Genomic DNA, 13,067 nt, shown 5'->3' with positions numbered 1-13,067 from the left:
TCGATGGACATCAGACGGGAACTGAGAGTCCCGTTAGGAAATAACTTCCAAATATCGCAATGGTTAAGAGCACAATAAATCAGGAAAAGGTGACAGTGCAAAGTTTGAAAGAGACATGTGAGGTAAGTTTTTGATTAAACAAAGTGGTGGATGACTGGATTGCCCTGCCAGGCTCTCTCCTACCACTCAATAATACTCTGCATCAACTCATTATTCTCCACAGCTTCCGGCAGATCCTACCACCAAACACATCTTCACCTCACACCAGCCCGCGTCACGTTCCACAGGGATTGTCTCCTCCATCATTTATTTGTCCATTCATCCCCTCTCACTAATCTGCCTCCTGGCATATACATTAGTCCATAGTATGGTGAGAATGGCTCCTGGGGCAGTGTTTCATACTGCAGTGGGATGTGGGAAGTGTGGGAGCCCTCCAGTCTCCCAGATAAACACATCTACTCTAGATGTACTGAGCTGCAGGTCCTGAGAGAAGGTATTAAGGAACTGGAGCTGCAGCTTGCTGACCCACGGGACAATGAGGAGGTGCTAGACAGGAGCTACAGGGAGGGAGTCACTGAGGTTGTAGGAAACAGGTGACTAGGTGAGTGCCAGGAGGAGGGGAAATGCACAAAATGTAGAGTACACCTATATTCTTGAACATTAAGCTCCCAACTAAGATATTCTTTCAGCAATGCCAAAACAACATTTTTGCCAATCAATAGACGTGCTACCAGTTCACCGACCTCATTCCGAGTACTGTGCACCTTCAAATATAACACCTTTAGTCCTGTACTCACCCTTTATGTTGCAATTCATCCAGTTGACTATAATTTTGCCCGATCATCTGCTTCTCCTTGCCAGGAGTCTCACGACACATTGCTTCTGTTTGTAACCCAACTACTTCATCTTCAGCCAACTAGTGGAATGGAGCTGCAGCAACAACCTGGCACTCAATGTCAGTAAGACGAAAGAGCTGATTGTGGACTTCAGGAAGGGTAAGACGAAGGAACACATACCAATCCTCATAGAGGGATCAGAAGTGGAGAGAGTGAGCAGCTTCAAGATCCTGGGTGTCAAGATCCCTGAGGATCTAACCTGGTCCCAACATACTGACGCAGTTATAAAGGCAAGACAGCGGCTATACTTCATTAGGAGTTTGAAGAGATTTGGTGTGTCAACAAATACACTCAAAAACTTCTATAGATGTACTGTGGAGAGCATTCTGACAGGCTGCATCACTGTCTGGTATGTGGGGGGGGGGGGGGCTACTGCGCAGGACCGAAAGAAGCTGCAGAGGGTTGTAAATCTAGTCAGCTCCATCTTGGGCACGAGCCTACAAAGTACCCAAGACATCTTTAGGGAGCAGTGTCTCAGAAAGGCAGAGTCCATTATTAAGGACCTCCAGCACCCAGGGCATGCCCTTTTCTCACTGTTACTTCCTGACTTTTCTCACTGTTACCATCAGGTAGGAGGTACAGAAGCCTGAAGGCACACACTCAGTGATTCAGGAACAGCTTCTTCCCCTCTGCCATCTGATTCCTAAATGGACATTGAACCCTTGGACACGACCTCACTTTTTCTTAAATATATATTATCTCTGTTTTTGCACTTTTTAAAATCTATTCAACGTACGTATACTGTAATTGATTTACTTGTTTATTTTTCTCTCTGCTTGCTTTGCATTGCATTGAACTGCTGCTACTAAATTAACAAATTTCACATCACATGCTGGTGATAATACACCTGATTCTGGTTCCCATCATCCTGCTAAATTAGTTTAAACTTCCCCAAACGAGTCTAGCCAACCTGCCTGCAAGAAAATCGGTCCCCTCAGGTTCAGATGTAACCCGTCCCTTTTGTACAGGTCATACCTTCCCCAGAAGAGATCCCAAGGATCCTTAATTCTGAACCCCTGTTCCCTACACCCATTCCTCAGCCATGCATACACCTGCCAAATCATCCTCATCTTCCCCTCACAGGCACCTGGCACAGCCAGCAATCCAGGGTTTACTGCCCTAGAGGTCCTGTTTCTCAGCTCTCAGCTCTCTCTTCAGGACCCCCTCAGCTTGTCTACCCATGTCATTAGTGGACAGAGCTAAGGAACTGCAAGGGTAAAAGGTCCCTTTTATACAGACCCCAAAACAGTAGTAAGGATATGGTCTACAAGTTACAATGAGAGATTTTTAAAAATGCAAGCCGAAAGGGCAGTGTTACAATAGTCACGGAGGATTTCAATAAGCAGGTAGATTGGGAAAATCAGGTAGTTGCATGCTTTCAAGGCAAGGAATTTCTAGAATGCCTACGAGATAGCTTTTTAGTGCAGCTCGTGGTTGAGCCCACGAGGGGACCAGCTACACTGGATTGGGTGTTGTGCAACGGGCTAGAATTGATTAGAGAGCTTCAGGTAAAAGAACCCTTAGGGGAAAGTGATCACAATATGATTGAATTCATTCTGAAATTTGAGAAGGAGATGCTAAAATCAGATGTATCAGTATTACAGTGGAGTAAAGGGAAATACAGAGGCATGAAAGAAAAGCTGGCCAGAGTTTATTGGAAAAGAATACCAGTCGGGATGACAGCAGACTAGCAAGAGCTGGAATTTCTGGAAGCAATTCGCCAAGCACAGGATATATACATCCCAAAGAGGAAGTAGTATTCTAAAGGCAAGATGACGAAACCATGGCTATCAACGGAAATCAAAGTCAACAATAAAACCAAAGAGAGGGCATATAACAAAGCAAAAATGAGTGGGAAGTTAGAGGATTGGGAAGCTAATAAACTGCCAAGAGAAGGTAACTAAAAGAAGTCATTAGCAGCACACACAACATGGTGGAGGAACTCAGCAGTCCAGGCAGCATCTATGGAAAAGAGTAAACAGTCAACATTTCAGACCAAGAACCTTCATTAGAACGATCATTAAAAAGGAAAAGATGGAATATGAAAGTATGCAAGCTAGTAACAGTAAAGAGGACACCAAATGTTACCTTAGATATGTGAAGTGTAAAAGAGAGGTGAGAATAGATATCAGACCACTGGAAAATGATGCTGGAGAGGTAGCAATGGGGGACAAGGAAATGCAGATGAACTGAATTAGTATTTTGCATCAGTCTTCATGATGGAAGACACTAGCAGTGTGGTGGAAGTTCCAGGTGTCGGGGATCATGAAGTGTGTGAAGTTACCATTACTACATCGAAACATAGAAAACCTACAGCACAATCCAGGATCTTCAGCCCACAAAGTTGTGCCGAACATGTCCCTACTTTAGAAATTACTAGGCTTACCCACAGCCCCCTATTTTTCTAAGCTCCATGTACCTATCCAAAAGTCTCTTAAGACCCTATCGTATCTGCCTCCACCACCATTGCCGGCAGCCCATTCCACGCACTCACCACTCTGAGTAAAAAAGGTTCTTGGGAATTGAAAGGTCTGAAGGTAGATAAGTCATCTGGACCAGATGGTGTACACCCAGGGTTGTGAAAGAGGTGGTTGAAGAGATTGTGGAGGTGTTAGTAATGATCTTTCAGAAATCACGAGATCCTGGAACGACTCCGGAAGACTGGAAAATTGCAAATGTCACTCCACTCTCAAGAAGGGAGAGAGGCAGAAGAAAGGAAACTGTAGGCCAGTTAGTCTGACCTCAGTGCTTGGGAAGATGCTGGAGTTGATTAAGGGTGTGGTTTCAGGGTACCTGGAGGCACATGATAAAATAGGCCATAGTCAGCATAGTTTCCTCAAAGGAAAATCTTGCCTGACAAATCTGTTGAAATAACAAGCAGGGTAGACAAAGGAGAATTGGTTGATGTTGTGCACTTGGATTTTCAGAAGGCCTTTGACAAGATGCCACAAGACATTTAACAGTACAGATTTTAGCATGGATAAAGCAGCGGCTGATTGGTAGGAGGCAAAGAGTGGGAAGAAAGCCTTTTGTGGTTGGCTGCCAGTGTCTACAGTGTTTGCACCAATTCTTTTTATGTTATATGTTAAGAATTTGGATGATGGAATTGATGGCTTTGTTGCAAAGTTTTCAGACTATACAAAGAAAAATGAAAGGGTTGACTGTTTTCTAAATGGAAAGCAAATACAAAAATCCAAGGTGCAAAGGGATTTGGGAGTCCTTGTGCAGGACGCCCTAAAAGTTAATTTGCAGGTCGAGGGGGTGGCGGCACTGCACATGATTGAAATAAGCTATAGAAAGTTGAGAACTCAGTCGGCACCATCACGGGCACTAGCCTTCCCGACAACAAGAACAAGATCTTCAAAAATCAATGCCTTGAAAAGACACCATCCATCATTAAGGACCCCCACCACCCAGGAGATGCCTTCTTCTCATTGCTACCAACAAGGAGGAGGTACAAGAGCCTGAAGGTACACACTCAGTGTTTCAGGAACAGCTTCCCTCCCTCTGCCATCTAATATTTGAATGATCCATGAACCCACATACACTACTTTTTTAATTTAACACTTTTAAATATTTTATATATATATATACACACACACACACACACACACACTTTTATTGTAATTTATAGTTTTTATTCCTTATTGTAATGTACTACTGCCGCAAGACAATAAATTTCACAACAAATGCTGGTGATATTAAACTTGATTATGATTCAAAGTCACTCAAATAACCATACATTACAAACGTGCGTCTCTGAAACCGTGTCAAACCTTGAAGCGAAGGGTTACAACAGCAGAAGACCACAAACATACACTCAGTGGCCACTGTATTAGGTACAGGAGGCATCTATTAAAGTGGGCAGTGAGTGTATGTTAATCTTCTCATTAATATCATCACTTATCTGAACTTGGGACACCAGACTATATCCTGCTCCCAGGTAAATGAGAATCAGATGTACAAGAAGGAACATCCAGCCAACGCTTCTCATTTCGGCTCAGTGACAAGACCATTGACCTGCTCCAGGAAAAGAGAAGTTTCCAATGATCGGATTCCTCCCAGCACTCAATCAAAAATATTGATTATCTGGCAACTTTCCAAGTTGATATACAGGGATCTTCATTGCTGTAATACTCAAGTTGTGATTCTAAGACTTTGCTGGTGTCTCAGGTAGATAGGGAGTGTTTGGCACATTGGCCTTCATAAATCAATGTAATCAGTACAGGAGATGGGATCTTATGTTGAAGTTGTACAAGACCTAATTTGGAGTATTGTGCACAGTTCTGGTCACCAACCTACAGAAAAGATGTCAATAAGGGTGCAGAGAAAATTTACAAGGGACTAGAACATAGAACAGCACAGTACAAGCACTTCGACCCAGAATATTGTACCGAACTTTTAACCTTCTCTAAAATCAACCTAATCCTTCCTTCCCAGATAGCCCTTCATTTTTCCTGTCATCCATGTGCCTATCTACAAGTTTCTTACATGTCCCGAATGTATCTGCCCTTACCCTCACCCCTGGCAGGGTGTTCCACACCCACCACTCTCTATAAAAAACAGATAAAGCTATTTGTACGAGTCTACGACTTTGGCATAGTACTGTCCCGTGATTAGGTTAGGGTTGGTGGGTGCTGTGGTTTGAAGGGCCAACTCTGGGGTGTATTGCTAAATAAGTAAATTGGATACCCTTACTCAGGAGAATGACAGCCCTGGTACTGGTACTGGAATTGGTTTATTATTGTCACATGTACTGAGATACAGTGAAAAGCTTTTACTTGTGTGCCATCCAAACAGATCATTCCACACAAAAGCACATCGAGGCAATTAAAACACAGAATATAGAAAAAACTAGAGTTTCTGCAGCAACGCATACAGAACTCCGGAGGAACTCAGTAGGTCAGGCAGCACCTATGCAAAAGAGTCGATATTTTGGGCTGAGATCCTTCATCAGGACGGGAAAGGATGTGGGGAGTTAGCTGGTAGAAAAAGGTGTGGTGGGGGGGGGAATGGTGGAAAAAGATCTGGCAGGTGATTGGTGGATTCGGTGGAGGGAGGGGTGATCAGGAGGTTGAGATGGAGGAGAGGCAGGTTTTCATGATGGACTGACCTGCATTTACATCTTCCCATAGAACGTGGAGCATTCTGGCACAGTACAGGCCCATCAGCTCACAATGTCAACCTACTCTACAATCAATCCAACCCTTCCCTCCCACGCACCCCTCCATTTCTCTGTCAGCCTGTAATTTCCCCTTCCACTCATTGGCTCACCACTGAAGTAAGACTCAAAACTCCCGTAGGGAATCCAGAGGAAATTCCGACTGCAATGAGGCCCTGGCTTCCACGGGGAACACTTGTAACAAACTACCTCAATAACACGACGTTCTGCAGACACTGGAAATCTTGAGCAACACACACAAAATGCTGGAGGAACTCAACAGATCAGGGGAATAAATGGTTGATGTTTCAGGCCAAGACACTTCATCAGGACTGGAAAGGAAGGGTGAAGAAACTAGAATAAGGTGAGGGGGGTGGGAGGGGAAGGAGTACAAAAAGGTGATAGGTGAGACCAGGTGAGGGGGTAGGTGGGGATAGGTGGGGAGGGGGATGAAGTGAGACACTGGGAGGTGATAGGTGAGACCAGGTGACGGGGAAGGTGGGTGGGTGGGGAGGGGGGTGAAGTGAGACACTGGGAGGTGATAGGTGAGACCAGGTGAGGGAGAAGGTGGGTGGGTGGGGAGGGGGATGAAGTGAGACACTGGGAGGTGATAGGTGAGACCAGGTGAGTGGGAAGGTGGGTGGGGAGGGGGATGAAGTGAGACACTGGGAGGTGATTGGTGAGACCAGGTGAGGGGGAAGGTGGGTGGGTGGGGGGGGAGAATGAAGTGAGACATTGGGAGATGATAGGTGAGACCAGGTGAGGGGGAAGGTGGGTGGGTGGGGGAGGGGGAAGGTGGGTGGGTGGGTGAGTTGGGGATGAAGTGAGGAGCTGGGATGGGATAGGTGGAAGAGGTAAATGGCTGGAGAAGAATTTGTTTCTCATTATACCTCTGTGTACATGGAATTGTGCAAATGACAAAACTTGACTTTGACTTTACTAAAACACTGTAACCCTTTGCTCATTTCATATTTATTGCTGTAAAAGTCCTTTTTATTCCTATCTGCTTCTTCCTTTGAGAAAGACAAAGAATTTCAGAAACACAAGGAATTCTACAAATGCAACAAATACAAAGCAACCCACACAAAATACTGGAGGAACTCAGCGGGTCAGGCAGCATCTATGGAGTCAAAGACCCTTTGTCAAAGTTCAAAGTAAATTTATTATGAAAGTATATACGTCACCGTACTCAACCCTGAGATTCATTTTCTTGTGGGCATTCACAGTAACCACAAGAAACACAATATAATTAAAGACCGCACTCAAATAGGACGGACGGACAGTGTGCAAAAGCCAATAAACTGGGCATATACAATAAGAAAAAAAACACAAAGCAAAAATCAATAAATAGAGAACTTGAGATGAAGAGTCGTTGAAAGTGAGAGCAGAGGTTATGGGATCAGTTCAGTGACATTGAGGACAGTTTTGCAATTAGAGGGACAGTTGGCAAACAAACTGAAGTTTGTCACTGCACCTCAATAATACACAAATTTACCAAATTGATTTGTTTGATTTTTTCACAGCTCTAATCAATTTTCCATTTGATAATTGCTTTATTATTGTCACATACTGATGAGTGAAAAAACTTTTGTTAGCGTACCTTCCGAACAGATAATTCCGTATGGAATCGGAATGCAGCATTATAGTTTAAATAAAGTACAAGGTAGGCAGACAAATAAAGTGCAAATGTTGGCTGATTTGGCTCAGTCCATGATGGGTAATGCTCTCCCCACATCTACACGCAGCACTGTCGCAGGAAAGCAGCATCCATCATCAGGGATTCCCCACCACCCAGGCCACACTCTCCTCTCACTACTTGGTTCGGGACCCACACCACCAGGTTCAGGAACAGTTATTACCCTTCATCCATCAAATTCTTGAACCAGAGGGGGAAAGTTCACTCAACTTCATTCACCCCATCACTGAACTGTTCCTGCAACCTAAGGAGTCATTTTCTAGGACTCTTCATCTCATGTTCTTGATATTTACAGCTTATAGAGTCATAGACTTACAGAGAAGTACAGCACAGAAACAGGCCCTTTGGCCCATCTTATCTATGCCAAACTATTTAAACTTCCAGCGACCTACACGAGGACCATAGCCCTCTATACCGCCCCCATCCATGTACCTATCCAAACTTCTCTTAAACTTTAAAATCAAGCTCGCATCCACCACTTGTGCAGGCATCTCAATCCACACTCTTGTGACCCTCTGAGTGAAGAAGTTTCCCCTCATGCCCCCCATAACTTTTCACCTTTCACCCTTAACCCATAACCTCTTGTTGTAGTCCCACCCAACCTCAGGGGAAAAAGCCTGCTTGCATTTACCCTATCTTTACCTCTCATAATTTTGTATACCTCTATCAAATCTCCTCTTACTCTAAGGAATAATGTCCTAACCTATTTCAGTTTTTCCTTATAACTCAGGTCCTCCAGACCCGGCAACATCTTTGTAAATTTTCTCTTTACTCTTTCAAACTCATTTACGTCTTTTCTGTAGGTAGGTGACTAAAACTGCACACAATATTCCAAATTGGGCCTCACTGCTGCCTTATAAAACTTCAACATGACATCCACATAACTTCAACATTTTTAGTTATTATTATTATTTTTCTTTTGTATTTGAACAGTTTGTTGTCTTTTGCACATTGCTGGGTGCAGTCTTTCATTGATCCTATTATGGCTCCTGTATTTACTGCAAATGCCTGCAAGAAAATGAATCTCAGGGTTGTAAATGGTGACATACATGTACTTCAGTAATAGAGGGACGTCCATTTTCAAGAGAGAGGAGGAGGTATTTCTTTAGCCAGAGGCTGGTGAATCTGTGGAATTCCTTACCACAAATGGCTGTAGAGGCCAAGTCAGTAGGTATATTTAAGCGGAGGTTGATAAGATTCTTGATTAATCAATGTGCTAAGGGTTACAGGAAGAAGCCAGGCGAATGGAGTTGAAAGGGTTAATAAATCGGCCATGATGGAATGGTGAATGTCCTATTCTGTGCCTGTGTCTTGTGGCCTTATAAAACACAGCGAGTTCACTATTGTCCCTTAGGGTAAATGTTTGCCCGCGGTAGGCGGTGTCCACATTTAGAATATTCCCACATCATTTACAACCCTGAGCTGGTCAGAATCTCAGTCTGGTTCATTATCACTGACGTACGTCATGAATTTTTTTGTTTTGAAGCAGCAGTAGAGAACAATGCATAAATATTACTCTAAGAGGAACAAACAGTATTGATGGATTCATTGTCAGTTCAGAAATCTGATGCAGAGGGGAAAACGCTGTTCCTAAAATACTATTGAGAAGGCACAGCACCCTGGGTCTTCGGGCTCCTGTATCTCCTCGGCAATAGTATTAACGCAAAGCGGACCTGTCCTAGATGGTGACTCCATAGGACCATAAGACACAGGAGCAGAATTAGACCATTCGGCCCATCAAATCTGCTTCTTGAGGGTCTTTAGGGATGGATGCTGCCTTCCTGAGGGATGTCAGTGGTGGGTGTGTGGAATGTGCCTCCGGGGTGGTGATAGAGGCAGATACATTAGGGACTTTTAAAAGATTCTTAAATAGGGACAACTACGATAGAAAAATGAAGGATTATGGGGGCAGGAAGGGTTAGATTGATCTGGAAGTAGGTTAGCATCATGGGCCGAAGGACACATACTGATCTATGTCCTTGATAGTGGAAGGTTTGTCCCTGTGAAGGAGCTGGCTGAGTTTACAACCCTCTGCAGCGGCCCCTCCATACCAATTGATGATGCAACCAATCAGAACACCCTCTACGGCACATCTATGAGATTTTGATGACATGCCAAATCTCCTCAAACTCCTAATGAAATGTAGCCGCTGGTATCTCTTTTTCATAATTGCATCAATATGTTCAGATCTGAGATGTTGCCTATCAGGATTTTGAAGCTGCTCAACCTTTCCACCAGCAAACCTTCGATGAGGACTGGTGTGTGTTGTGATGACTTCCCCATTCTGTAGTTCACAATCAATTCCTTGGTCTTACTGTCATGGAGGTGAGAAAGTTGTGGCATCGCTCAACCAGCTGACCCATCTCACTCCCGTACGCCTCCTGTTCAACACTGATCATCCTGGAGAACCATCACCGCTCTGCCAGGAAGCCCAGCACAGATAGGATCTCCTACCCACAGCAAGTTCCAATTGCTACCCTCCCAAACTGAACTGAATCATCACATAGGAATGGCCCGGAGCACAAACTGTAAATGAAGCTACTTTTGAGTAGAGACATGGAGCCATAGTTAATTCTACCCATTGGCCATGACCAAAACCAGCTCCTGCCCAAGCAAGAGACTAAAATCTGTCTCTTGCCCCAGTAAGTCTTCATTGAATGCAATCTCACTGGCTCTCCATTGTACAACAGTAATACCTACAATTATAGCTCAGTGTTCAACACAATCATACTCTCAGTTCTAACCAACAAGCTCCAACACCTGGGCCTCTGCACCTCTCTCTACAATGGGACCCTTCACTTCCTCAACGGGAGATCACAGTCTGTGCAGATCGAAAATAACATCTCCTCCTTGCTGATCATCAACATTGGCACAACTCAGGGATGGGTGCTTAGCCCCCGGCTCTACTCTCTCTACATCCACAACGGTGTGACTAAATTTGCCGACAACACAGCAGAGTTTCAGATGGTGATGTACAGGATCAGCTGGTTAAGTGCTGTTGCAGAAACAACCTTGCACTCAACACCCCAAGTCATTGTCAAGTTTTTCATTCCATTTTCTAGTTTAACTCTCACCCCTTCTCTTCTTCTCACTTGCTAATCACCTCTCCCAGTGCCTCTCCTCCTTCCCTTTCTCCCATGGCCCACTCTCCACTATCAGATTACTTGTTCATCAATCTTTTCCACCTATCACTTTCCAGCTTCTCACGTCATCCCCGTCCCCCACCCACCCACCTTCCCCCTCACCTGGTCTCACCTATCACCTCCCAGTGTCTCACTTCATCCCCCTCCCCACCCACCCACCTTCCCCCTCACCTGGTCTCACCTATCACCTCCCAGTGTCTCACTTCATCCCCCTCCCCACCCACCTACCTTCCCCCTCACCTGGTCTCACCTATCACCTCCCAGTGTCTCACTTCATCCCCTCCCCACCCACCCACCTTCCCCCTCACCTGGTCTCACTTATCACCTCCCAGTGTCTCACTTCATCCCCTCCCCACCCACCCACCTTCCCCCTCACCTGGTCTCACCTATCACCTCCCAGTGTCTCACTTCATCCCCCTCCCCACCCACCCACCTTCCCCCTCACCTGGTCTCACCCATCACCTCCCAGTGTCTCACTTCATCCCCCTCCCCACCCACCCACCCACCTTCCCCCTCACCTGGTCTCACCTATCACCTCCCAGTGTCTCACTTCATCCCCCTCCCCACCCACCCACCTTCCCCCTCACCTGGTCTCACCCATCACCTCCCAGTGTCTCACTTCATCCCCCTCCCCTCCCACCCACCTTCCCCCTCACCTGGTCTCACCTATCACCTCCCAGTGTCTCACTTCATCCTCCTCCCCACCCACCCACCTTCCCCCTCACCTGGTCTCACCTATCACCTCCCAGTGTCTCACTTCATCCTCCTCCCCACCCACCCACCTTCCCCCTCACCTGGTCTCACCTATCACCTCCCAGTGTCTCACTTCATCCCCCTCCCCACCCACCCACCTTCCCCCTCACCTGGTCTCACCCATCACCTCCCAGTGTCTCACTTCATCCCCCTCCCCTCCCACCCACCTTCCCCCTCACCTGGTCTCACCTATCACCTCCCAGTGTCTCACTTCATCCCCTCCCCCACCCACCCACCGTCCCCCTCACGTGGTCTCACCCATCACCTCCCAGTGTCTCACTTCATCCCCCTCCCCACCCACCCACCTTCCCCCTCACCTGGTCTCACCTCTCAATGTCTCAGCATCCCTCCCTTCCCGGTACTGATGAAAGGTCTCAGACCGAATCATTGACTGTTTATTCCTCTGCATAGATGCTGCCTGACCTGCCGAATTCCTCCAGCATTTTGTACTAATTCCAACTGCTTCGAGTTTCGATTATTACTGCAATGAATTATTTCTGCTCGCTAACGTTTAATGTTGGGATTTTCTGAGTTACAAAAGTAATCGGCCATTTCAGTATCGCCCGGGATGGAGAACCGCTCTGCCCACTTGCAGCGTTCATCAAGGCGCGGAGCGGCGGCGGGACCGAGCCCGTCCCGGTGTGGAGTGTCCCCGGGCTATCCGCCCTCTCCCCCTCGGGGAGGCGGAATGGGGGAAGGGGGCTGCCCTTCTCAGGCTGCCTCGTGTCCGCCTTTCAATAAAACCCTAAAACAGCGCGCAGGCCGGTACTCCCCCCGTCTCACACAGACCTAGCCGCCGCAGAGCAACATGAACGGAGACAGACGGGTGGATGAGGAGCACACAGGGCAGGGGTTCCTCCCCATGTCCGAGGGCAACAAGGTACTCACCGCCCCGGCAGTCTGCAGAAAGCTGGACTAGAGGCAATGTCTGCCTGCCGGTTGCGTCCTCGCAGAGGGAGAAGGCGAAGAGGCCCTTGCACTCCTCACAAAGGGAGAAGCAGACGGCGAGAGCGCAGTACTCACTAGAGGGCATCTCGGAGACATGACAACGGCCGCCGCTTTAACCGCTTCCTCACCGTGCCGCTCGCCCGATAGCCGGCCTTTCCCTTCAACGTCCTGACTACTTGTCGGCAAAACGAGAAGGCCAGAAGATCATAAGATAGCGGAGCAGAATTAGGCCATTCGGCCCATCCCGTCTGCTCCGCTGTTCTATCATGGCTGATTTGTTATCCCCCTCAACCCCAATCTCCAGCCTTCTCCCCCATAACCTTTGACGATAAGACACAGGAGCATAAAATATGCTTCTGTTGGTAGCCTGTATCGGAAAGCTGATAGAGTGGACTGGCTTTTAAAATTTCATAATATCTGAGTCATTGATTAAAAATTGAGGGGGTTTTTAAAATCTCAACACCACGCTA

At 46.5% G+C, this 13,067-nt stretch overlaps 1 protein-coding gene across 6 annotated transcripts in view; it reads right to left on the bottom strand.

The window, feature by feature from the left end:
• The window catches only part of ndst1b (N-deacetylase/N-sulfotransferase (heparan glucosaminyl) 1b), a 216,851-nt gene extending 204,093 nt beyond the window's left edge, over positions 1-12,758 (bottom strand). For 3 of the 6 annotated variants that reach the window (XM_059990674.1, XM_059990679.1, XM_059990676.1), the window contains exon 1: positions 12,673-12,756. The gene's annotated coding sequence lies outside the window, so the exon portion shown is untranslated. Of the gene's footprint in view, positions 1-12,537 lie in introns of all 6 variants that reach the window. The other 3 variants (XM_059990680.1, XM_059990678.1, XM_059990675.1) reach the window with 3 other exon arrangements.
• Between the last annotated feature and the right edge of the window lie 309 nt (positions 12,759-13,067).

This window comes from Hypanus sabinus, chromosome 15, assembly GCF_030144855.1.
Source record: "Hypanus sabinus isolate sHypSab1 chromosome 15, sHypSab1.hap1, whole genome shotgun sequence".
NCBI lineage: Eukaryota > Metazoa > Chordata > Chondrichthyes > Myliobatiformes > Dasyatidae > Hypanus > Hypanus sabinus.
Note: the sequence above shows the minus strand (reverse complement) of the source record. Positions and strands in the feature narration are given on the sequence as shown.